The sequence below is a fragment of the Larus michahellis genome, chromosome 4 (genome assembly GCF_964199755.1).
Source record: "Larus michahellis chromosome 4, bLarMic1.1, whole genome shotgun sequence".
Classification (NCBI taxonomy): Eukaryota; Metazoa; Chordata; class Aves; order Charadriiformes; family Laridae; genus Larus; species Larus michahellis.
The window spans coordinates 60,797,426-60,823,043 of NC_133899.1; the positions used below are offsets into that span (position 1 = coordinate 60,797,426).

The 25,618-nt window shown below is 37.5% G+C and overlaps 1 protein-coding gene across 2 annotated transcripts in view; it reads left to right on the forward strand.

Annotated features, from left to right (window-relative positions):
* Positions 1-231: 231 nt before the first annotated feature.
* G2E3 (G2/M-phase specific E3 ubiquitin protein ligase) overlaps positions 232-25,618 on the forward strand; it is a 117,747-nt gene continuing 92,360 nt past the window's right edge. For both annotated transcript variants that reach the window (XM_074585058.1, XM_074585055.1), the window contains exon 1: positions 232-357. The gene's annotated coding sequence lies outside the window, so the exon portion shown is untranslated. The remainder of the gene's footprint in view (positions 358-25,618) is intronic.

Here is a 25,618-nt window from a genome sequence, read left to right on the forward strand (position 1 = left end):
GCGCACTCTAAATGCTAATAAGAAAGGAAAGATTAGATAAGAGGAACAGACCTGTTTAATTGGTTGCCATTATGACAGATAACAGAACAGTATTTATCTCAATAGTTTTTCCCATCTATTATTCACGGAAATGCTTTCCATATGTGAACTGAGAAACTGATTATTGTTTTCCTCATTGGACAACATGCTAAGGGCACAATCTTCCTTGCCTTATACAACTGGAATAAACCCACTCCAGTTGTCTTCAGGCCAGTTACATTCTCCAAAAGCAGCGCATGGCTTTCCTCTGCTTCGCGGTATCTGGTGTGAGGGGTTCAAGATTCAAAGAGAAGCTGTAGCAGAGCAGTGAGAGATGGGGTAAGAGAAGGCTGGAATAAGATTATCTGTTTTCAGACTGTAGTAGCCTGAAACTTCTAGTAACTTCAGGTTCAGTGTATGTGCTTTAACACTTCGTCTTGACTTCGACTTAGAACTCTATACCTTCTAAGGAAGTTGTCAGGCTAATTTATCTTAATAAGTTTCCTTTACTACTGTTCAAAAAGTGCTTTAGAATAGTTTTTGCTTGGCTCCTAGATAATCTGTTTCTGCTATGTTTGTTGCTTTGCACGCAGTAGGCCCAGAGCGAGCTATACTCAGGATCAGCATTATTCAAAAAATGTGTGCACCTCCGTATAGAGTAGTGGTAGAGTAGGCAGTGCTATCCTCTGTTGTGGGGAAACAAAGAGGGAAGTTGTGATCTCCCTGAGATAATTGAAGGAGTCTGTGATTAGAACTGAGATGCAAATCCTTGCTCCAAGGCCTGTATCCAGACCATGAGACCATTTCTTTTACATCTTTCTCTTTAACCTGTCAAACTGAGATACTTCTCATGGTAGTTGTTTTGATACTAAACTGACACATTCAGATATCACTTTCTATGTGTGAATTCTTACTCAGTGTTTTGCAGTAATAGTGACAACATCAATATTTAAAAATAAACAACTTGTTTAGTTTTATGTTTGTTAAATAAAGGCTTGTCCTAAAAAAAGCAGCTCTTAAAATTCATTAAATTCCATGAATGAATGTCTCATTAAGTACAAAATGTCATTTAAATTGGAAAATGATTACCTCCCACATTGTTACAGCTACCGCTACAAACCAAACAATTTCAAGAATTCTTTTCTGAGTGCTCTGTTTTTCTCTCACTGCATTGCTCATCACTGACAAATTCTTGCCCCATTCTAGCATGCATTGTGGCAGACAAGGAATATTTAAGGTTGGAATATAGGCTGGAGCTTAACATTGAAGTGGGCCTTTTTGTGTGAGAGATATTTTTATTTATTTTTTTTTAAAAAGTTAGATTTTATCTCTCAGCTGTACTGAGTCTGGTTAGGATAGAGTTAACTTTCTTCATAGCAGCCCTTTTTGTGCTGTGTTTTGGATTTGTGGCTAAAACAATGTTCCTAACACACAAATGTTTTGGCTATTGCTGAACAGTGCAGCACTATGCTTCCCTCAGTGAGTAGGATGGGGATGGGCATGAAATTGGGAGGATACACAGCATAAAAACTGGAGGTAAAGGAAGAAGGAGAGTCACTTTGTCGTCCAAGAAGGTCATTGCTTGGACACCAGCTGGGCATTAGTCTGATTGTTGGAGGTGCTGAGTAATTGCCTTTGCATCAATTGATTTTTCTCTTTCTTTCACTGACTAAACTGTCTTTATCTCAACCCACAAGTTTTCTCACTTTTCTCTCCCCTGACCTGCTGGGGGTTGGAGTGAGTGAGTGGCCATGTGGGTGCTTGGCTGCTGGCTGGGGTCAACCCACCCCACCTGCTGACATTTCCTTGGGTTCATGAAGCATGGGCTGTTTCAACCCATCAGGATGTCTTGAATGAGGGCATGTAAAACAGCCTTAAATCTCTGTCATTAGAAACAAACAAATTGCAGTTAAGTATAACAGAGTTCTTAAACTTTCCAGTGTATGATAACTGATGACAAACTTGAAGGTACATAATAAAGATTTAGTGGATTTATAAAAATAAAAACTTTCTTTTGTCTGATGTACAGTTTTGCTTTTCCTCCCAAGACTAAGGAGGATGTTCTTTAAACGTGAAATGTGATTGGTATACTTAAGATCTTCTTCTTCATATGCAGTGAACTTCAGTTCACAAGGCTATGTCTAACTGAAAAATCATAGTACTGTATGAAGAAAAGAAGGCAGTATTGGTCAAGAGCACTGTTAACCCCCTAATTTCATCAAAATAGTAAAGTAGCTTTAGAATTTAAATTGCAAATATAGGGGGAAAAATGGGTAAGTTGCTCAAAGCTAGTTGTGCTCACAGCCATGGTAATTACATGCCTAATTTGAGACTTCTGTATATGGAAGCCCTCAGGAGTATTTTCAAGATAGAAGGGCTATCAGAGATGTCAGATGGGCACAGCTGCTGACAACAGCATAAAGTGAAAATAACGAATATGGGAGATAGCAAAGAAAATTAAACACCATCAAGCACTAAGTAGATTTGAGTAGCCTTGAAGAGAACCTATAAACATTTCAAATTCAGTAAAAATAATCCACGCCATTTATTATGCCAATTTATGAATGTGTAGTCTAGAAAATGCCTATTTTTTTAATATTTTCTTAGACAATATTGCTTTTTTTTTAGCTTTTACTTTACTGATGATAGTGCTGATGATAGGAGATACTAGGCACGTATTACTAGATAAATGTAGTACTATATCCCTACACAGCAAATTCCAGGTACAAGGTGTTACTGTACACAGAGTATCAATGTGTTCTTTGAATTGCATCTCCTCTGTCTTTTATGATGCTACTTTTACTGTTCTTTATTCTTAATTTTGAATGTAAAATACCAGTTCTAGGTTTTATTAATGGTGATTTCATGTATACCACAGTATTTAGCTATTATTTTTCCTAAAGTACTTGCTACTATGCTGGTATGAGATTCTTGCTCCAATAAAATATTATCTATTTTTTACTTCAGAAATTATTATGTTTTCCCCGAGTTTTTCCAACTATCGCTTTTTTCCTTTTTTTTTTTTTCTTTCCTGAAGGTCATTACTTTAAAATGACTCCTCGTTTCTTCTGTGTTCTCATAGTGGCTGGGTATGAGCGACAGCAGAAAGGCTCACATTCATATCCATTATTATTCACTCACTTAAGATCTAAGTATTGATACCAGAGCGTAAGTTCACTGAGATTTGTCTTTTTTGTTCCTCTGAGGACTGGGGATAAGAGTATAGTATGGCAAAAAATAACCAGAAGAAGGAAAGAAGTTCCTTGACTGTTGAAAGTAATACTTTTGCAAGCAAAAGTATCTCTCAAGGCTCAGTGTGTGCCAATGAGCAGTTCAGTCATTTCTACCGACATGCAGGGTCCTGCACATGAGTCAGGGCAACCCTGGTATCAATAGAGGCTGGGGGATGAAGGGATTGAGAGCAGCCCTGCTGAGAAGGACTTGGGGGTACTGGTGGAGGAAAAGCTGGACGTGAGCCGACAACGTGCACTTGCAGCCCAGAAAGCCAACCATATCCTCGGCTGCATCAAAAGAAGCATGACTAGCAGGTCGAGGGAGGTGATTCTCCCCCTCTACTCTGCTCTGGTGAGACCTCACCTGGAGTAGTGTATCCAGCTCTGGAGCCCTCAGCTCCAGGAAAGTCATGGACCTGTTGGAGCGGGTCCAGAAAAGGGTCACAAAAATGATCAGAGGGCTGGAACATCTCTCCTATGAGGACAGGCTGAGAGAATTGTGGTTGTTCAGCGTGGAAGAGAAGGCTCTGGGGAGACCTTATTGCAACATTTCAGTGCTTAAAGGGGGCTTATAAGAAAGATGGGGACAGACTTTTTAGCAGCGCCTGTTGCAATAGAACAAGGGGTAATGGCTTTAAATTAAAAAAGGGTAGATTTAGATTGGACATAAGGAAGAAATCTTTTACAATGAGGGTGGTGAAATTCTGGAACAGGTTGCCCAGAGAGGTGGTAGACGCCCCCATCCCTGGAAACATTCAACGTCAGGTTGGACGGGGCTCTGAGCAACCTGATCTAGTGGAAGATGTCCCTGCTTATTGCAGGGGGGGTTGGACGAGATGACCTTTAAAGGTCCCTTCCAACCCAAACTATTCTATGATTCTATGATTCCATGCTGTATTGTTTTTCACATGAGTAACCACAGTCCAAAGCAATTTCCGTATGACTTAGGATCTGAGGTCACAGTTCTTTGCAGCGTTGCCAGCTTTATTCAATGAGTGGGATGATTTCTGGCAGTTAAATTTGAACTCAAATGTCAATTAAAGGACAACAGAGGAAGTCTGTGCATGAACTAGATCCATATTTTACCGAGGATAAGACGAGTAGACCACTTATATTGTGACTATCTGGTCTCATACAATACAGCAAGTGTACTATTTATCAATAGAAATTTCACTTTACTTGATAGGAAGTGACAATATACAAGAAATTGTTATTTTTTTCAGGATATATTCAAGTTCACTTTTTCATCATTATAATCAATGATCAGAAAGGGTGTGATGCAATTACCAGGTATCAAAAAACCTGTCAATTCTACATAGGGAATTAACTGCTTAAAAATAAAATAAATAGCCTATTCAGAGTGATCCATCCAAAATGCTGTGCAAAACACAGATGTCACCGTTGTCATGGAATATAAATCTACCTACTGTACTTATTTTCATTGTGACAGGCCTACTATTTTCATCCCTCAAAAAACAAACAAACAAACAAACAAACAAACAAAACCTCTTGAGTGCTTCTAAAATTTGAGTGAACTTGTAAAAAGAGCATTTGCTTCTTTAAGCAATAGTAAGGTAACAGTTTAAAACTGAAAGAGGGGAGATTTAGATTAGCTATTAGGAAGAAACTCTTCACTGTGAGGGTGGTGAGACACTGGAACAGGTTGCCCAGAGAAGCTGTGGATGCCCCATCCCTGAAGTGTTCGACGCCAGGTTGGATGGGGCTTTGAGCAGCCTGGTCTAGTGGGAGGTGTCCCTGCCCATGGCAGGGGGGTTGGAACTAGATGATCTTTAAGATCACTTCCAACCCAAATCTTTCTGTGATTCTATGATCTAGAATATAGAAATAAGCTCCTGTAAGATGAGGCAATTATTTTCATTCTGTCATACACAGAGAGCATCTTTGTATGCAAAAACCTTTCTTATCAAAAACTTTGTAGTCAGATTTTTATTCCTTTCATGCTGAAACTAAAGGTAGCAGAAAATAAGCAGATAGGAAATCTTTATACCATTGTCTTAAAGATCCAATGAAGAGAAAACAGGAATTTCTTTCTCTGCTTGGGATCACAAAGGGATCATTAAGAAGTGGATTTTTTTTTTCTTGTTTATGTGATGGAGAAAGAGGGATTATAAAATAAGGCACATCAAATGGCACTATTGGCCAGGTGAGCATGGTGGAAAATACCATAGAACTCTCAGCTCAAACACCAGACTGGCAATCAATAGCCAAACAGTGAGTAGTGTGAATACTGATGGAAACTTTAGACTAGATTCTGTTCAGTTAATAGGACTAATAGAATATCCAGAGAACTGTTCCTTCAATTCCCTTTTCTAAGACAAGGAAGCTGAGATAGATTATCTTGTATTATCTCTCCTCATTTTACATTTTTACCATTTTAGTGTATTAATTATAAGTATAGAAGTATTTTTCTAGGTTTTATTGTGTTAAATATGAGTACAGAATAAAAACGCACAGGATTTTTGTGAACCATTGCTGGATGCTTAGAATTGGTTTCACCATGGAAAGATTATTTAATCTTGAAAGTTGACGTTGTACTTTGTATTAGTGCTGCACTGATGCAACAAGAATGTTTTACAGTAAATGCCACGGGCTATAATTTATACTGGGAAAATGGCAAATCTCAGGCAAATTAATTTAGTCATAACTTGCATTTCTAGGGAAACATATAATTTCAAGGTTTCTGTCTGTAAATATTAACTTAATTATTAATTAACTTAATTCCAATAATCACTTAAGTGCATTAGACACACTGAAGAACTGTGGACGGACTAAGCTCTAGTATGCCTGCAAAAGATGCCCCTATATGTAAATAAGTAGATATTGTTTACAGATTAGGCGTTTTTCTGTGTCCAGTTGTTAGGCAGATTCTGTCCATTCCAGGCAAATGCTGATCAGGCATTCGTTATGTTTAGCATTGGTCTCCTTTCTCCAGATTCCATTAACACATTTGTTGCATCAAATTGTCAGTAGCCAGGAAAGTCCATATCGGAGAGCAGCAAGAGCAAGCTGCCCTGCAAGGGCAGGAGAGCCAGAAGTTGAGCATGATAACAAGGCATGCAGGTGTCTTCCTGACAAAGGTCCTGCAGCACCCATGCAAGGTGAACAGAGCAAGTCTGGTGAGAGTAATCAGTTGCAGCCAAGAGTCCACACCACTAGTCAAGTTCTTGGTGATGAGGCAGGTCCAAGGCCAAGCTGGGAAGCTGAATCAGCAAATCAGGGGTGCGATCAGGTCCAAGGACAGTGACCTGGGTCAGACACAGGGTCATTGTCTCCAGCCAAGTCCTCAGAACTCAAGAGGTCAAGCCAGGAAGTCAGACCACAGCTCAGGGTTAGGGTTTGGATTAGGGTTAGGGTACCTGGCTAGGTATAGGCACAGGCATGGAACCAACAGTGAGAACCTCAGCTTAAAAGCAGGGGTCTTAGAAGTCTTTTGCAGAGACTCTCGGCAGAGGCTCCTTCCAGCTGTTTCTTCATGGGGCCTCTTATCAGCAAGCTGGCCTTGAGTGCAGAAAGATGAACTCCTCAAAGAGGAGGCACACACTTAGGACCCTGACAGTCCAATTTGTATGAGACACTGCAATTCATCTTCAAAGTAATATGCACTTTTCTACATTTTTTGTATAAATCCCATGTTTTAAGATAACAGACTTGCAATAAACTCAATAACTTTGGCCTCAAATGAGTAAGATCTCACTTTAAGATCTACATGGAGACCATAAAGCTCACTTCTGCAGAAGTTTTCTCAGAAACTTTACAAGACTGTGAAAACAAAAGTTACATTTTAATCGGGGTTGTTATTTCTTTATAAAAGACATTTTTAAGGGATTATTTTTTTTGGTCTTCCTTTTGTAATAGAGGTATAATTAATCTGCCAACCAGCAGAGTGAGAAAAAAAGCTACTCTCTACATTTTTTGTTCATTTAAAAATTTCTTTTTACAAGTTTTTGTTTCTCATTTTCTGGTTGTCTTTAGAATTGTCCCTCTGCCTTCTTTCTCTTCTTGATGGGTGTATACTTATGTACTTAAATTTGATTTAATTATTTTTTTGCTGTATGCGTTTGGGCCTTCTGAGCAAATTTGCGCTGGTGTACTTACTTTAAGTGTTGGTATCGCATCAGTACCAATTCCCTCAAAACAGACTGATGGTCCATCTGGTTCAGTATCCTGTTTCCTGTAATGGCTAGTAACAGATGCTTGACAGGAGATTGCAAGAAATCCCATACAGCCCAATTTTGATACATTTATTCATTAGAATACTATTTTCTGAGTTAAAGGTGAACTTTGTAGAGTTAATATGCTTTTATTTTTAAAAAGGTACCTTACCATATAACAGTGATTGCTCTTTATTCAAATATATCTTCAAGCCTTCAAACATGTGATGAGTCCTTTTATGAATCATACTAAGGTGATCACAGTCATCACATACCTCACAAAACATAACTGTTTTGTCCAGTCAAAATTACAAGTGTAAATATTCAATCTTCTGGATTTCAAATTATTTATCCAGGCATATTTTTTAGAAAGAATAATTGTACACAAATATCTGTTTACGGCATGTTTTTTAGAAAGAATAATTGTACAAACTGTCAGAGAATACACTCAAGATTAAACAAGCGTATTTGTGCAAATTAGACAATAACATCTGGAGCACCTGGAATTTATTGAAATCAAAGATCTGTTACTCAGAAATGATTTGAAATATCCTTCCTCTATATACAGCCAGTAATAGGACTAATATCACTGGAATATGTAGATGAGTCATTTTCTCCATTATAATTTTTAAGTACTGCTAAATTATCACATTCTAGTCCTTGTGTTAACAATACAAGTAAGCAGCTAGTATTGCATATAATATTCCAGGTGCCTTATAATTGCTTCTAGGTAGAGATTTTTTCTTTTCACATCCCTGTGCTATATGCAAACCTCCAGGTCAGTGCATCTGCAGTAGTCTACACATTATAAATGCCACGTAATGTGAATGCTGAACAGATGGTTTTGTGCAGACCATTGCTATTTCTTGCCCCTGTCTGCAGCTCTGTTTCAAAGCAAGGAGAGCTGAGAATAATCTCTTTTATTGGCATTTCTTTTGTTTTTGTGATTACATTAGGGTTGGAGCTTTTAATTATTTTGTGGGACTTGAAGGGTTCTGTGTCATGGAAAGTTCCTGAAAGTAGGTCAGGTATCACATGTGTTGACAGCTTAAAAAAGGGCACAAAGATGAGTTGCAATAGATGTTCAGGAAATTAAGCTGGAAGCAGCCACAGAGTGTGTGGTTTTCTTGGCACTCCAAAACTCTCTAAAACACAGAGGCTTTAGAAAAAAAGACCTTTTAGTACTGATGCTTGCCATTCTTACTTAATCTAACAGTATACAAACAACAGAATATGTTTACAATTATATAAAACATGTATTTAAGTTGAAATAAAACCCTGCTGTTTAAGGCAACTTTCCATCATATATAGTCTTGTAAATAAATACTCCTTTATGTTAAACTATAAAAAATATTTTAAAATATTTGAAGAGTCAAACTCAGACATTCAAAACTTTCAATATGGCTGATTTAAAGGTGCCTGCACAAACTTAATTCTTCACCATCATTCCCCTCACATGCCATTGTCATACTTTGCTTAATTAAAGCATCACAAATACTGGTTTTCACAGGACGCTTGTCACATTCCCTGCAGAGGATGGACAATACTTCCTTAATGAGCATTTATTCAGAGTTTTGTTTTCTGTTCATTGTCCAACGTGGGGTCCTATGCCTTTTTTACTCTGCGTTATTCAAACTTTACTTAGAAGACAGTTTAATGTCTTTTCTGTGGCATTCATTACTGTGCCGTTCGGCTATTTCATGCAACAGTTAATTTATATTCATTTGGTCCTTACGACAATGAGGATGAACTCATTTTACAGGTGAGAAATTGAGACAGGCAGACAGTAAAGGGAAATGCGTTTTTTAAACTAAGAGTCCCAAATCTGAGAAACCCATCTTCAGTTTTCATATACAGAATCATTTATATGTTTATAGCACAAGTACTTCTATTGCAAATGTGAATGCTTACCATTCAAGCAAATCAGACTTCCAGGTATCAAGCTGAATCTCTAATTTGAGATCCCCTGCAAAGTTCTTGGCTACTTAAGCCATTGAAGTAACTGAAATACTGTCATACTTTCTATGGACTGACAGCACACAAGACATAGTTAACTTGTGAATTTCATCAGTATTTCATAGCAGAGTAATACTTGATTTCATTGCACACTCTGAAAATGGTATTTGCTTTATATTTCTGCCTGTGTCCTCCAGACCTTACTCCTTCCCTGCTCTTCAGTTCCTAGGCCATTATATTTTGCTGTTATAATGATGTTATGTGCTGTACTGCACTTTTTTGTATTATTCTTCTCAGTTTTTGGTCAGTCTGAATAGTATAATTCTTAGCCGTCTTTATCGTTTCTAACCTCAGTTTCCTTATTTAGTCACTTTCACTTCCCTTAGCTGCATTAAGCGTTTTTAGAACTCCCAGGTTCTTTTTTAGCTCCCCAGGTTCTTTATCAAGTACTTTGACTGACCTTTATCTCTGCATCTTTCTCATCCATGTAGTTTAGGTAATTCACTGAAGCACAAATAAAATAATGTCTATATTGTACCAGAGCTTAACCCCATTCCATTAAGCAATTAGTAAGAGCAATTGCAGCAAAAGTTCTACAGCGAGTTCCCAATATGGTGAGTGTTCAGTGAACATCAATTGTAAAATATTAGAATTTTAGTTCTAACAACATTGCAGTCAACATGTAAGTTTATTTAGGTCTTATATAACAGTTTCACATTTGGGCAGCTTTTTGTAGGGGCAGCAGAAGGAGCATTACTCAACAAATGCCATCGCCTAAATGAGGAGCTCTAAAATGCAACAGCTACATATAACAGATGTGGATTTTTCCTTAACCTTTTTCTTACAAGAAGTGCTACTGTTCTGGATGAAACCTAAAAATAAACAAAAACAAAATAGCCTAAGACAAACAGCATTCATGTAAAATTTTAGCTCAAATACATAAACAGATTCAGAGTGATTAGGCACGGAGAAATGGTACTATAATGTGAAGTTTCAGGGAATTTAATCTGCCACTTAGAATTCAATGTTACAGGAATTCATAGAAAAATATAACATACCTGAAAGCTGGACAATTATTGAAAAACCCAGAAACTAAATAAAAAGATAACTGATATGATCATAAATAAAGACTAGGAATAAAAGAAATAAAGAAACAAATTACTGTTTTGTGTTTTGAAGGTAAAATAAACCAGTATCATGAAGACTAAATTCTGTGCACGTCCAGTAGACAGGCAGAAAAGCTATTGTTCTCTGAAAACAGAATAATTAAATAATTTTGCTTGGAGGTACATCTGAAGTCATCTAGGTCAACCCCATAGTCCAGGCATGGTCTGCTTTGGGTAACTTGTTCTAATTTTTGACCGTGTCTCCAAGCTGAACAACGCATTTCTCTCAGCCTCTACTCATCAATCAAGTACTGCATGTCCCCTGTCACCTTGTTGGCCATCCATTGGACTCATTTCAGTATGCCACTGTATTTCAGTATGCCACTATATTTCTTGTACTGGAGAATCCGAAACTGGACACAGTATTACAGATGCAGTTGCATAAGTGCTGAATAGAGAGGACTAATTATTTCACTCTACCTGCTTGTTGCAGGCCTGCTGATGCAGCCCAGTTCATGGTTGACCTTCTTTGCTACAAGGCACGCTGATGAATTGCATTCAATTTGTTTTCTACCATGACCCCAGATCGTTTTCTGTAAAGCTGCCTTTTATCCGTTCAGCCCCAGCCTGTATAGTTGCGTGGCACTATTTCATTTCAGACACCAGACTTTTGCATTTGCCTGTGTTAAGCTCCAAGAGTTTCCTGTCAGACCATTTCTCTGCCCTGTCAAGGTGTCTCTGAATAGCAGCCTTCTCTCCAACATAACTATTGCTCCGCCCCAGCTTGCTGAGTCTGTGTTCCATCTTCTTACCCAGACAATTAATAAAGACATTAAACAGTGTTTTCCCTGACATCTGTCATTAAGGGATACCACTATTAACCAACGATCAGTTGGACTTCTTCCTGACAGTCACAGTCCTTTAAGCTTGAAGGTCCAACCATTTCTCCAGAGTCTGAGACATCCCACTTCTGTCTGTCACTGACATACGAGGTAATGAAGAAAAGAAGCAGAACTAGGAGTGATTAGAAGTCAAAACCTGGGCTGAGATTAGCTAATGAGCCAATCCCCTACGGCCAAGGAGCCTGACAAAAAGATAAATGTTATTTTAATGGAGAATTTAAAAGAAATTAGGTACTTCACTGTGTTCATTAGCCTTCAGACTGGCCTTTGCTGTTGTGTTTGTACCATTCACCAGCAATCCTCTTGTCAAGGAGCAGTAAATTCATTAATTCTGTCTGTGTCAGTGTTTCCCTTGGACTTGGCTTTTGACAGACATCTTCACTTTTTTTTTGGAGAACCACACAGCTGAGCAATCGCCAGTTTCTTAATCTCTTTTTAAAGACTTCTATCTCATGCCCATTGGACATCCTTGCACAGCATAATCCTGGGATTAGTTATATGAACACCCAGTTTATGAACAAATTTGCTACACAGTTCACAGCCTTGATAATGCAGAAGACTTCATTGCTCCAAAGCAGAACAAAACACCTCAACCCTTGATTGCACTTCCTGCTGGTTCATGCTGGATAAGCCAGTGGGAGTCCTGGACATCCTAAGGTATGGACAGCCCACATGATACTTGTCACATACATGATGCCATAACTCTGGTTAGAACTAGCTCATACCGCTATTCTTGCACCCAGCAGGTGGTACAATCGTTATCATACGGAAGTCTCCACCTACCATCAGAGCAGGGACTGATCATTTTCAACCCATTTCTTCCTTGTAGTTTGGTGTGCAGGTACATTAAAGTGCTTGTAGATGTTGTATACGTAAGGAATTATGGTAGTAAGAAACATTCTACTTATTAGTAAAGAAGATTACTGGCTACACTGGGCAGGACTCACATCTTGCTTTTCTCTGTTATTTTTCTTAAATCTATTAATTAGGTTTAACAGAGATGTCATAAAAATCAGATGTTGAATAACAACTATCATTAATTCACTTTAAATTGTAGAAAATATTACACATATCTCTGGGAAAATTTTCTCAGCTATTTTATAATCTATGTGTTGATTTAGTTTTTGCAGGCTTATGGAAAGGCCATGTACTTCTCTGTCAGTAAATGCAGGCTAGACTGAACCATCAGAACATTTCTGGAAAAGATGTGACTATGAGATCACAAAGCTAACCTAGAATCCCAAAACTCTGAGCTAATATCCTTGTTCCAGTATAGATCCATTCTATGATCTTGGAAAGACAGGGTTTTTTTGAAGATGAACAGACTTGTTGTAAAGTGAAGTTAGGAAATCATGACACAATAGAACCTCTTCTTTTATCAGTCAATCCAACTCTGCACACCTTACTACTGTTGCATATGGGGTACTCATGAAAAGGATAACGATGAAAGTGATAATACTAATTTTAATAGCTCATAAGGCTTCGGAATAAATTTTGAAGAAAATAATAATTGAAGTCATGAAAGAAAATAATAAATGAAAACCAGTAATTGTATTTTCCCATTGGGAGATTGCACCAGAGTAATCTGAAACCTTTCTTTGACAAAATAATTGAAATTTTGTATGAGGGAAACGTAGCTTGAGTTTTCTGTAGGACTTAAGTAAAGCCTTTGGTATTGTGCCTCTAGGGAAGTTACCAGTGAAAGTGAACATAGGGATTAGTACAAGAATTGTATGGTAGATGGCAGAAGGGCCTCACAGCACCAGTTCCCTAAGATCCTTGGATGGCTTCCTTCTGGTACTATGAACTTGTCTGATTTGCTTAAATGTCCCGAACTCCTCCTTTCTCTGCCGTGGAGAATGCTTTGCTCCTGCAAACTCTGTCAATAGGCTTAGTGGCCTGTGAAGACTGAGAGCAGACTTCAAAAAATAAACTAGAAAATTCTATTGTAATAATTTATTATTATTTCTGTTTGAAGAAACAACTTTTTAGGATGGAATTATAATTATTTTATGGAGAAACCATAGATCATGTGTTACCTTGAATAGAAAAGTCACCTACAACTTTCTGTTTATGCACTGTAAATCAGCAGGTAGGTTGTTGGTTCTTTTTTATCTGCTGTTACAGCATAAAAGAATAAGTATAAACAGTAATTTCTTCTCTGTGTACTATATTTTTATGCATTTATATGCACTTATTCATTATAATTGTCAAGGATTTTAAAACATTAAATAATCCTTGCATGCTTACATGATATACTGCTATCTTCATATTTTGGTCAGAATTTTCTTTGTCTTACTACCTACAACCTCTGTTTAAAACATCGATTCTAACAGGAGATTATACAAGCAAAGTAAATTTTCTTTCTAACTGCATCTTGCAACATGAAAAATGAAAGATGCTCTTCTGACACTGTAGTTTGATTCCTCTTTTAGATTTGATACTAGTTTTATAGAGTGAAAATGAAATTCATCATTTGAAAAGTAATTACAGTCTGTCACCCGCTGACCCAACTACAAAAACGTTGGTAGACAGATATTGAGGTCATGTCACTAGTCATTCTGAGCAATATTTCCAAGAAAGCCATTTTTCTGGCTGCTAAAACCTACAACCTAACAAGTGGGTGGCATGCAGTCAGCATGACAGCGTTGAGTGTCATTTTATTTTCCATCATTACCTTAGTTGGAATAAAAATGTTATCTTAACAGTGTATCTACCAGAAATTATTTTGGAGGCTGCCTCTAAGCTCAGTGTTAAAATAGATTTGTATGCTCCCATTTACACAGTTCTGAAAATAATCCCTTAATTCCTCCAACTTGTATTTAACTCTATTGTCAAACTGTGCTGCCATTACTGCTCACTAACCTGTAGTTCCAAATAAGAGATTTTGAAGATATTTTCAGGATATTTAAAGTTTCTCAGTCTCTCTTTATGGGGATGGCAAGCTTTTTTTTCCTGTTGAGTCAAGAACTTCTTTTTCTATTCCTGTGTTAGGTTTTTCTGTATGGTGACTGACTAGCATGTTAAGATACCCTGTTGTTTGCCTACATTGTTACTCAAGAAGGAAAAGAATCCTTTGGTCGTGTTAGGTTGACCATCAAAGTTCTATCCAAGTACAAATTTCATTTTAAGGAGGAGCTAAAAAGTTAATAGATTCAATGTATATTCAATGAATATAATAAATAAAACAGCAACAAAAATATTTCTACTAAAAACAGGAACAAAAACTATGACCAGCAAATGAAAGACTCAGATATAAAATGGAGGAACATGAAAAGCAGAAACAGCTATTTAAGCACTAGCACATTTCCATAAGTTAGTACAGAACATTCTCAGAAAATTTGACATCAACTATTCCCTTATTGTAAAAAAATTTAAGCACATTGAACGTAAAATGTCCAAATTTACTCAGGCAGAAAATGAGAGAGGAGAGTGAAACATTTGGCATACATAAAAGAGATTTATTGTTGTCAAAAGATAAAGACATGAAAAGCAGCATGAAGATCTCATTGGGCTGTTGAAATAAGGGAAAGCCACGAGTACCAATATAGAGAAAATATCCTGTGAAAATATCTTTTGTCAACAAAGTTAAAAAAAACCTAAACAAACAGGATAAGAAATACATACTCATGGATTATGAAATATTTTTCCAACAGAAAACATTTAAAAACAGAAAAAATAGTAAAATATATATATATAAAAGTATGAATACTGCTCTGCAAATACAATAATTTTGTTTGTTTTTTAAGAATATGCATACCATGTAAACTTCCTGGGGGAAATTCCTACTAGGAAAATCCAAATTGCATATATCAGACACTTAAGATACATAATTTTATTTGGTTTACTTTTAGCAAAGCATCAAACTGTTTCTGCTACAGCCATCTCGTCACCTGGGAGTTGTAGTGCATCACCCCCTTTCTTTCTGGCTGACATGCTTGACAGAGAGCAGAGTCTTCTGAAGTTCCACATAGCTCCCTGCCAAGCTAATTTGTCTGATGAATCCTAGGAGAAACATCACCTTGTGTGCATCATTAGACATATCATGAGACCTGTAATACCTATGAATTATTGTTCACTTTTACTGAATTAACTTGAAATAAAGCTCTCCAGGTCAGTTTCAAAAAGCTGATTATATTGCATAACAAACATATTTGGATTTTATATAAAATGCTCCAACAGAAACTTTTGATATTTCCAGCTAAATAATTTTCACAATTTGTGGTCACAGAATCACTCACAGAATGGTTCAGGTTGGAAGGGACCTTAAAGATCATCTAGTTCCAACCCCCCAGCCATGGGCAGGGACACCTCCCACTAGACCAGGCTGCTCAAAGCCCCATCCAGCCTGGCCTTGACATATCATGAAATCTGGTTCTTCAAGTTTATACATGTGTGTGAGAAATGTGTGTGTAGAAAATCTAATTCCAAACAATATGAAACAAAATATCATTTCAGAAGTATAAAGTATCGATAATTGATTAATTTAATTGGTAATGAAACTGAGTCTGCTTATTCCAATAGTAATTAATTACTTCATTTCATGGAGGCTGCTGTGATAAAATAACAAAATCAGTGCTCAGCTTTAGTGGTGAGTCTTCTTAAACTTATGTAGTAAATTACCATCTCTGTGGCAGATATACCTTATCTACAAGTTCAATGACAGTGTCCATTCTTCTGTAATACCTAAAGTACAAGGAGTGTCTGTAAAAGGTTGCAGAGACATGGACTATGACGGATCGAAGTGTGACACCCACCTTGTTCTGTAGTGAACTGGAATACATGGAGGCTGTTCTCCAAACAGCCAAGACGATGTCATCACACATATTACGAACATATTCTAAATGAAAATGCTGCAAGCACCTCTCAAAAGGAATGTCTGTATGCACTGAAGTATGCTAAAGTGCCTAGGCACATTTTTTGCTGTTTCTGAAGATTACAAGCTCCTATTATATCAGAGTATCATTGGCATTAAATCAAACTTGCGCCTGTTTATAGGTAGTGTTAAAATACAGGGGATGTTTCCTACAGATGCAGATGGTTTAATGCTTGATACTATGCATTGTTGTAGGTGCTTTTTGAATCTAGAGCCAGTCTCTGGTATTGTAAGAGAAGCTTGTTTGGACTAGATAAACATAATTCTTTGTCCTGAACCATACACATATTCTTAAATATATCACCTGTACCACTAAAATACATGCTTATATATCAATATCAGAGGAAATATGTTCATTTTGTGGTACACTGAAATAATTGCTGTCCAGTTAATCTTTTGAATTTTCCAAAGGGACTTTGTAAGCCAAAGGTGTGTAATGATTGCAGGACAGAATTTGCCACTTCACATAATGCACCTTTATCATCCTTTCATCCTTCATGGTACCGAATACATTCTTATATCAAGGTACCAAATCATCATGGTACCAAATACTTTCCTACATCAAAGAAAGTGAGAGAAAAGTGAGACATCACTGTGGTCTTAAAAGTATCTCAAAATCTTTCATTTAAAGACAAACATATCCTTAAACATGGTCTCTCCTATAACTTTTTAATTCTGGTAAGTCACTTACACATCATGTGTTTGTATTGTTCAGGTTTCTTTCTTGCGCTTCATTCATAACACCTGTTAATAATTATATGTACACCTGTATAAATAATGAGCACCTGCACATGTGAAGAGAGATCTCATCACATATTGCTAACAGAGATAACTCTGTCCTTTTTAGATGTAGAACTGTGCTTCTCAGTTAATTATCTGAAATGGCAGTAACCATTAATATTTCTAATTATTTTCTGTATTTACTATATTTTAAATGTTGAGGAGCAGTTTACCATATATTATTCCAGGAACTGCAAATGAAATCTCAGTTGAACACAGGGCCTTGCTGGCTTAGACACCGAAGAGAAATTTAATGAACCCTGATCCCAAAGAGTTTTCAGTCTAAACGAGCAAGGTAGAGCAACATGGGAGAATTCACAGGAGACGTGAAGTAACTGGGGATCACACTGAGCTGATCAGTGGCAAAGACAGGAAAAAATCCAGCATTCCTGAGACTCATTTTGTCTGTTGGGTAGCAGTGCTGGATAAAAATTCCTCAGTATTTAGCAATATTTGGGATTGATTTTGTACGGGACTGTTCATTTCAAGTCAAACTCTGGTGCTCAGTATTGCTTTCAGACAAATTGTGTTCTAGAGATCAGATGTACTCATATGTCAGTTTTATCTGTTACTACACAACAGAACAGGATCTTCTGTATCTCAGGTTTTGTACTCCAAAATAGTCCATTTAAAGATACTTTTTTCTGCTAATGCAATTATAACTTTAATCTATAACTATCAAGATTTTCAGCGGCATTTATTTTGGAGTCATGGAGTATGACAAGCCTTTAGGGAGAAAAACCATTTCCAGAAGTTAGAGGTAATTAATTTCTCCAGTCAAAAATTAAGCAAAAGCAAGGCTTGCTTCACCACAGGGGGGAAAGAAGCCCTAAACAGAATAGATTCTGCTGTTGCCTTTCTCCACTATGCGAGCCCGAAGAGGCTGCAAGCCAACACATTAAGGTCTTTCTGCAGGTAAAGTGCTTGAGCATTTTCTCAAGGCAGCCTGTGAAGTCCACTATGCTATATACAAAAATATAGATGCAGTAGGAACTTTCTTTTTTAACAACAAGGAAGCGGCTAAATACTGAGCACAGTAACCTCAAAAACACTGTCAAGTTTCTGGGAAAACTTTAAAGACCTTGAAATACTAATGTAGGAAACTACTTTTGAGGAAGTGCTTTGGCTATGAAAACAAAGGAAAAAAGTTATGAAACTGCCATCCTGTTTAACAGTGGTGTGATCAGAGATGTGTGGTCTGAAGTTCACTAAGGAGCTTTACATGACGTATCCCTGTAGTCCCCAGATAACATGGGATTGTATTCCTTGAAACATTTATTTTATCAGCATTTTTACTACACCAGAATGAGTGAAGTTTTCTTGCCCCTGAAAAGTGTAACAAACTATTTCAAGCAAAATCAAAATATTGCAGAAAGAAAATAACACTCCTAACCAAGGGGATCTGTCGCAAAAGACCAAGCTGACTGCAGGTATAGATTCTAGTATGAGATTTTAGTCCAATTGGGGATTGATGAGAATGATGAGGATGTCATATAGACAGCTCTAGAAGCATCTAAAACCAGGGGAGTTTGTACACGTAACAATGAAAGAGAAGTATCAATATAGGCATCAGCATGCCCCTGGGTGACCCAAATTTAGAGATTTTGACAGGATTACATCTTTCTCCATAGCAGTTTACTTTATAGCACCTGGTGAAACATTTTTTAAAAACTGTGTTTTTTAAGAAAACATGAGGCCTAATCAGTATTCTGTGTGACCATCATTTTCTATCAAACTGCATGGAAACCATCTTCACTAGACACATGTAACACAGTAATTCTCTTTGTTACCTGCTGACATGGGCTGAATTTCAACCGACTAGTGGCAGTTGCTAATCCTGGAAGGAGCAATTCATACCTAGGTTTCCTGGAGTTTGCTGCCTTAAAAGTGGTTAGCTATCTTTTGCTTTTGGGATAACTAGGGGCCAGGGGCGGGGAGGTGGGGGGGAGGGAGGAAGGCTGTTCTGCTTCTTGGGGTTTTTTTCTGAAAGCAAATGAAAGAAAAAAAATGGATTACTTGCTATACATGGAGGAAATTTTGGCCTTTATAGTTTAGACAACGTTTCCAGAATGCTTCAAGTTTTTTACTTAAAAGAACTTTGTCTTTTTACTTTTTACTGTTGCTAAAGCATTAATATGTTGGGAGGAAGTTTACGGCCTTCAAGCAAATTCAACAGTGCTTGCTTCAGCAAGTGTTCTTGGTGGTGCTGCCCGTGTGGGTGAATGGCATGCACTGTTACAATAGGCGCACAATGATATGTATTGTGGAAGGACCTTTTTAGACTTCTTCACTTCATACTTTTTTGGCTATGCAGAACGAAACTTGGAATGAAAGAGGAAGCACGGAGAGGAAATTGGATTAAACAATCATTTTGAGATCTGAGGCTGTGAACACATTTTAAACACAGAATGAGTCATCTACATGTATGTTTGATTTATTTATTTTCTTAATTGGATACCAGGCTGCAATAGGCAACACTTTATGGCATAGGTTAATTTAACATATTTGACTGGTTATACTGATACTGTTGACTGTTAGTCTAATTTTTGGTTTATAGAAGTACAGTTACCATAGAGATGTTATTTAGAATGAGATTCACTGTGAGAGATTCACAAATAGTTTTAATTTTCCAGCATATTTGAGGTCACATTAATATTTCATCAATGAACAGTCTGCACAGTAGAGAATCATGACTTAACTGGTCATCAGTGATGAAGTGATAATATTTTCTACACGATCTGAAAATACTATTTAAAAGATAACATCAAATGTTAAAGATAGGGACTATTTCAGTCAAAAAGAAAAATGTTTTCTTATTTGTATTTTCTTCATCCCTTGCAGGAAGAAGAAAGCTTTTGTATCAGTAGAAGTGGATAATTGTTATTAAAGAGCATAATTATTAATATGGGCTTCCTACACACAGCTCAGCCAAAGAATTTCAGTTAAGATTCAGATTATTTAATTAACACTCAGTGATCTCAGTGATAGTGGGGTACAGTTGTGATGCCCTATGTATAGCCTTGCTATCTTACATATTTTTGAATAATGAATTTATAATGAAGATATGCAAATTTTGACTTTTTAATAACTATGATGTGTTAGCTAATTTGGACCACTTCTGTGTACCAATTTTTAGTAATGAAAAATTGCATTTTGGTTCCATCTGTGGTCTTATCAGAATATAAAGTAAAAGGCTGGTAGTACAATAGTACACTGCAGTTCATAGACCTTATAGCTGAGATCCTTACGCATGACTGCCTGGAAATGAACCATAAATAACCACGGCTTGGTGAGCTAAAAACAGCAGTATGCAATATCAAGCAAAATCCTATATCTGAATCCCTTGTCTCGTCTCTCATTACTGGTATAGACAAAGAACTGGACGTGCAAAGGACGGGGAGATAGTAATTTTTCTACATGCTAAAGTAATTTTATATTTGGTAATTTGTTGCTGGTCAAGATATGATTTTGAGATATTAACTCAAAACTTGCTTGGAAGATGAGGGACAGAGCCCAGCAGACTTAAATATTACAGAAGGAATAATGAAATATAATATTAAGTAAGTTTAGCACTTTGTGCTAAAGTCTTTATTTTATGGGATTACTGTCCTAGGATTGTAGCTAATCCTAACAAAAATAGTTTGAGAGGCTGAAATAAATTATTTGTGTCCAACTCAATTAAGCATTTGTGATTATATGAATTTGTAATGCTGTGTAATGTTTTGAATATTTATTGCATATCTATTTCATGTTGAGCATATCGTTATAACCTCTAGGACATTTTGCAAAAGACATTTCATTTGAAGTGTTATTTCCTGAAGGAACAAGCAGAAGTATAGTTCTTCTCTGTTACCTCAACGTATAGTAGTGCCTCTCTGCTACATAATCAAAGACGTTATCTAGCTAACCTTTTGTTCAAGTAAAATCAAACTGATATCAGGCATGAATGTAATAACTCAAGCTAGTAATGGTCTAACTGCTTACTTGCTTCGTATTTAAAATGTTTCCTTTGACTCACAGTCACTATTGTAAAGGCTTAAAATTGCAGGTAGGGAATATTATTGTCACATTTCTAGGCCGCATATTCTAGGTCACATTTGCCTCAGAGAGACTGTAAAACAGTGCTATTTATATTCATTTAGTTTACCATATACAAATCATTCTTCACTTTGGGGAAATGTTTAACCTTCAACCTCTTGAGCAAACTGCAGTCTATTAACTGTTCACCAATGAATTGTCATCAAATCTTCCAAAATATCCTAAAGGACTAATCTGTTGTGGAATGATTGCACAGAAAAAAAATAGGTGTAGAAATCTTCCATCCAAATAGAAGTTATATTTCTTTTACACTACCTTCTGTAACCTAACTGCACAGCAGCATGGAAATTTATAAAAGAAAGCAAATATATCTGACAAAAAGATCCATCCAAAAATAACCCAGCAAAATAACACCAAAAAGTATCCAATCAGCCTTACAAAAATGAGGCACAAACTGTATAAGCCTCCTCTTTTGGGGGAATGAAAATGCAAATAATCTGTAACGGATCTTACTCATGTTGCTTAGTACGCTGCTGTGAGCTATTCAGATGTGATTATGATAAGTAGAGTGTGCAAATATATACAGAACAGAATAAAAAAAAATTACAAAATGAGCTATAGCACCCAGTAAGATGAACAGTACTGACACCTCAAGAACATCAGAAGTCTGTTAAAACATTTTATATTATTTCTGTATATGAAAAGAATTGGTTTTGTCATTTCTATAACAACTCACAAAACATCAGATGGAGTACTCAAAAGTTAGTCCCTAATACAACAATAGGAATGCTTTTTCTTTTAGGGGGATGTAGGAGTAGTGACAGTAAGCACCATGAAGGAAGTCTTTCTTAAAAACTGAAATTATGTAACTTGTTTGAATCTTGAATTGGTTTGAATACCTTCCTTCCCTTCTGTTCTCAAAAAATTCCTTCATTTTCTTGAGTTTCCTTTTGGTGTGAGAAGTACCTTTCAAGTTCTCTGTTATCCTCAAATCTCTCATCATGGGTCTTCCATAGGGCCAGACATACTCAGTGCCTTCTGAGGTACCAGATTGCCTTGGACTGCATCTTGTATGACTCTGAGTAAAGCAAGCTGAAAAGCATTGACTTCTGGCAGTTACCATCAGCAATTTTGCTTTTTTATTCTAGAAGGGTAAAATAATGGTCCAAGTAATCTTTTAAACCAGCTTCTGGCTCTCTCCTAACTCCATAATTGGCATGCTGCCAAGTACATGAAAGATCCAAAAAGGCAGTCATGGATAACACTACCGGTTATTGGTCACTGAGGCCCAGCAGTATATTTAGAGGAAGCAGTAAGTGTTTTTTTTATTTCCCAGATGAAGACAATACCCTTAGGGTCAAGATTGGTTTGGTCTTTGTAACGGCAAAATGGTTACATCCTATTTGCTGACAAAGGTTTTATTTATCCTAATAAAACTGGTTCTGCATCACAGACATGTGCTAAGAGAGGATGGTAGAATTTACTTTTCTGGCATTTTCTGTGCTATGATTTTTTTTTTTTTTGTATTAATATAATTTCCACGCCACACCACACCCCCTAAAGTATGTCTTAAATGTTTACATCAGCTGTCAACTATAGAAATAGAGAAACTTATATTCGTTTGCGTGACTGGAAATGTATATGTCCTTCTGGAATGAGATGTGAGGTGGCTTCTTCCTTTAATTATCAGTACTTTGATCAATCACTTTCACAGCATCACTCCTTCAGCCTTTTCTCCTTAAGTTTACTCTGTTACCCTCAAGTATTTGCAACAAAGCTATTCAGAGTCAGGTGCCTGGGAAAGTTATGCAGTATATCATCTTGATTGCCATCACGTGGCACATGCAGAATAACCAGGTGATCAGGCCCAATCAGCATGGGTTCATGAAAGGCAGGTCCTGCTTGACTAACCTGATCAGCTTCTATGACAAGGTGACCCACTTAGAGGACAAGGGAAAAGCTGTGGATGTTGTTTACCTGGACTGTAGTAAAGCCTTTGACACCATATCCCACAGCATTCTCCTGGAGAAAGTGGCTGCTCGTGGCTTGGATGAGCATACTCTTTACTGGGTAAAAATGTGGCTGGATGGTTGGGCCCAAAGAGTGGTGATTAATGGAGTTAAATCCAGTTGGTGGCTGGTCACAAGTGGTGTTCCCCAGGACTCACTACTGGGGACAGTTCTCCAATATCTTTATCAACAACCTGGAAGAGAGGATTGAGTGCACCCTCAGTAAGTTTGCAGATGACACCAAGTTGGGCAGGAATGTCGTTATGCTTAAGGGTAGGATGTCTCTACAGCAGGATCTGGACAGGCTGGATCAATGGGCCAATGCCAATGGTATGAGATTCTACAAGGGCAAGTGCCAGGTCCTGCACTCAGGTGACAACAACCCCATGCAGCGCTACAGGCTTGGGAAAGAGTGGCTGGAGAGCTGCCTGGTGGAAAAGGACCTGAGGGTGTTGGTCAACAGCCAGCTGAATATGAGCCAGCAGCGTGCCCAGGTGGCCAAGGAACCCAACAGCATCCCGGCTTGTATCAGGAATAGTGTAGCCAGCAGGACTAGGGAAGTGATTGTTCTGTAGTCAGCACTGGTGAGGCTGCACCTGAAATACTGTGTTCAGCTTTGGGCCCCTCACTACAAGAAAGACACTGAGGTGCTGGAGCATGCCCAGAGAAGGTCAATGTAGCTGGTGAGGGGTCTAGAGCACAAGTCTTATGAGGAGTGGCTGAGGGAGCTGGGGTTGTTTAGGTTGGAGAACATGGAGGCTGAAGGGAGACCTTATTGCTCTCTACAACTACCTGAAAGGAGGTTGTAGAGAGGTGGGTGTTGGTCTCTTCTCACAAGTCATAGGGCAAGAGGAAATGGCCTCAAGTGGCACCATGGGAGGTTTAAGATGGATATTAGGAAAAATTTCATCATAGAAAGGGTTATCAAGTGTTGGAACAGGTTGCCCAGGGAAGTGGTTGAATCACCATCCCTAGAGGTATTTAAAAGATGGGGAGATGTGGTGCTTAAGGACATGGTTTAGTGGTGGACTTGGCAGTGTTAGGTTAATGGTCGGACTTGATGATCTGAAAGGTCCCTTCCAACCTACACGATTCTATGAGTCTATGATTCCGTGATTTTTAGGTGCCTAGCTCTGGCTAACTTCAGGGTTGAATACTGTTGAAATTATGTGTCTTCCTAAGCATCAGGGTAGAAACTTCTTTCTTGGAAACACATTAATTAAATAAAAACAGTTGTTATTGTCCCTTCTTTTTTATATTTTATTCTAACACACTGCTTTTCTCTTTCTTTCTTAAACCATACCAGTTGTCTCATCGGAAATACTAACCAGTGGGGAATGGTTGGCAACAATATTATGTGATACAGCAAGCTAAGATATCATTGTGTGTCATTTTCTAATGAGTACAAATATGTTAGAGGTTTCCTCTGAAAAGTCAAAGATTGTAGCTTGTAAATTATAATTCTAGCAAATTTCACTATGCAAAAAAGTTAAGTTTTTTACTCTTTTAATGCCTAGTAGAGTAGAAGTGTTTGCATATCAGACGTTTTAAGTGAAAAAAGTCTGTTCTATGGTTGGTGCAAGGACCACCAAGAGTCATTAGAGCTACAAATTGACTACACAAAAGCCAGAAAATGGCAAGGAACTTTCTCAGCTCACACAATGCAATTCTCCAGTATGGAGTTGTCCTGGTAAGTCATCTTGACTTACACAACGTTGTATCAAGAGTATGTGCTATATTTATTCATCAATAGGAAAAGGCTTGGGCAAGGTAAGGAGAGGAGAAGGGATATTTTCCAGTTTGTAACTCATCCTGGTCTTCCCTTTACCCTTGTTCAAGGCCAGCATTTCCTTTTGGAGTATCAATCCTGACTGTCATTTTACATATGGAGGACAGAACCTGGGATTCATCAGGCAAGTAGCACCACCATTGTTCAAGCCCTTCTCCTCTTGACTCAATAACCCATACAGTTTGTATTTCACATCCATCATACAAACGCTATGATGGCTGACTCTCTGGATGACTGTAGAATACACACAGGTGTACATCCCAGAAAGCGGGAATGATACTATCAGGTTAGAATTGTGCAGTCAAATTCTAGCCCAGTGGTTCTTTAGTTCAGTGATACATTGTTGGGGTTTTTTTTTTTTATTATCACTCTCAGGTATAATTTACTGAAAGAGGAAGCTAATACTGTGGCTTGTGTAGATAGCATTTTATCCCTTTAACCTTAAAAGGTTATATGAATGTGTAACTGAGTGGGACTTTCCTAATATTTTTTTCTTGTTTGTAGGAGTTTGCGTGCTGTTTTTATAATGTTTTCATTGATGTCAAGACCTTGGTATAAAAACAAGACTAACACTGTACTAATTTACCCCATGGTCTCCTGTGTCTTCCCTTGCCTCTCTCCTTGAGCAACTGGCATAGCTGCAGGACTGTTTACTCCACGGCTTATTTCCCCTTTATCTTTGATGTCCCAGGATGTCAAAGGCTGTGAATTTAATATTGATTTTATAAAGTACTTTTAC